Consider the following 1,972-nt stretch of genomic DNA (forward strand, 5'->3'; position numbering starts at 1 on the left):
TTCCTCTTCCTTAAAAATTTGTAAGGTCAGTGGCACCACGTCCTATATTTACATAATGAAAGTTAAAGGAGACAGTGAAGCATAAGCTTCCAGATTTCTTATGAACATTGTGATCTTGGACAAGTAAAAGCGTTAAAAAACAGTGGGTACAAGAGCAGGCCTGTAGTGAGAGGTTCTAAATCTAACTAAGCAGAGACGGTTCGCTTCTTAGGGTTGCATGAATCGGTGGTATGTACAAGATCTTTCTTGTTAAATAAATTTTTAGTTCCTTGTTTACAAAGTTTTTAAAACTGGAAAACACAATCCTCTTTTGAAAATCATTTTCATGCCAAAGATGTGTAAATCTGTGTACATCTTATGTCTTCAGGGAAGGTTTAAAACTCTTCCTCCCAAACGCCCCTTTTCCCTGTCTGCTCACACCCCTAGACCTTTGAGAGAAAAGCATTAACTCCAAAAAAGCAAACTTAAAGGTTCGGATTCAGAAATGACAAAATCCTGGTAAATCTCTTCTCATCCCCTCCCCTGAATTTTACTACCATGTTAACTGGAAGGGATGCACTATAATTTCAGACACCTGCCAAATGCGCCTCTTATAAAAACGAGTATGTCAGGGAGCTCTCCCGTGTGCCGAAATATCTGAAATTCTTGTAACTGCATCCTTCCTGTGCACCACAGAGGCACGGGGGGCAATGTCTCAGCACAGCATCAGTATGAAGGGCAAGAAGACAACCCGGTACCGGCACTGTTCAAAGCGGAGTCTTTGTGAGGGGTTGACGGGTCACGGAAATGTCCTAATTTTGTGGAAGAATATCTTGTATTTTCATTCAGAATAAAATTTTATTTAGTATTTCGGAATGCTAAGTTTACAATACACATCCCTAAGGATAAAGGCAGAAAGCAGCTTGCCAGGTGGCGGCTCCATAGCTCAGGGGTTAGAGCACTGGTCTTGTAAACCAGGGGTCGCGAGTTCAAATCTCGCTGGGGCCTGACGCGTCTGCGCCCGACTCGTCTCCACCGTCCTCGGCGCTGCCTCAGGAGCCCTTCAGGCGATGCGGGTTCCTTTCTGCCGCCAGAAGCTGTCGTTCTGGTCTAGACCTGCTGCAGCAGCTCAAACGACTCAGCGTGGAGTGTGAGCCGGTTGCGTAAGCAAACATGCATTCCTGCGGGGAGAAGGCTCTCAGATGCACGGTTTACCTCGAGAAACGCCTAATGACGCCCATGAGACTTGAGGCAGAACTAGAAGGTTCTCTCCCTATGGCTCGTTGGTCTAGGGGTATGATTCTCGCTTAGGGTGCGAGAGGTCCCGGGTTCAAATCCCGGACGAGCCCTACTCTTTGCCTCACACATTGCGTAAAAAACTCTGACTGCGACTTGTTCTCTTTACTCTGCTTTGAAAAACTGCACCCGGAGTCTCTCAAAGGCCTCTAAGCAGAGACAGCTTAGGGTCGTGTTTTCTATTCTGTTCACAAAGTGTTCCCCTCCCCAGTGGCTGGTGCAGAGCACGGAAGTCTCTGCTTCTCAGCTTCTGCAGTGAAGTGGAGGTGGTAACACCGTCCCTGTCCCTGCCCGCTCCAGGAATCCTGTTCAGTCAAATAAAACAATGGATGGGACTTCAAATAGCCCTAGGTAAATACAAGGAGCTGTTTTCTTTACTGGGAAGGAATTGGGAGCTGATGTATACTAACATTATCACCATGTGTGTGTTCTCTTTTATGCGTAATGTTATCCTTTCAAAAGGGATTTACTTCTTATCACAATATTATCCTCTCTTCTCTCTTCTTTTCTGTTCTTTCTTTTTCTGTTCTCTGTCTTCTGTCCTGTTTCAAGGCCCATCTTTCACTTCTTGTATTTAAGGGCAACTCCTTCAGTTTCTCATTATATGAATCCCTTTCTCTCTCCCCTACACAAAGACTTGGTTTCTGCAATCAACATTCCCTCCCTGCACCCCCAACCCCACCCCTACCTCAACCCC

General features: G+C 45.8%; 2 non-coding genes across 2 annotated transcripts; both read left to right on the top strand.

Annotated features, from left to right (window-relative positions):
- The first annotated feature begins 914 nt into the window (after nucleotides 1–914).
- On the top strand, nucleotides 915–987 carry TRNAT-UGU. The gene has a single exon. It is a non-coding gene; the product is annotated as a tRNA-Thr (tRNA).
- A 269-nt stretch (nucleotides 988–1,256) lies between these two features.
- Nucleotides 1,257–1,328, top strand: TRNAP-AGG. The gene has a single exon. It is a non-coding gene; the product is annotated as a tRNA-Pro (tRNA).
- Nucleotides 1,329–1,972: the final 644 nt, after the last annotated feature.

The sequence above is a fragment of the Galeopterus variegatus genome, unplaced genomic scaffold (assembly GCF_000696425.1).
Source record: "Galeopterus variegatus unplaced genomic scaffold, G_variegatus-3.0.2 Scaffold12149, whole genome shotgun sequence".
Classification (NCBI taxonomy): Eukaryota; Metazoa; Chordata; class Mammalia; order Dermoptera; family Cynocephalidae; genus Galeopterus; species Galeopterus variegatus.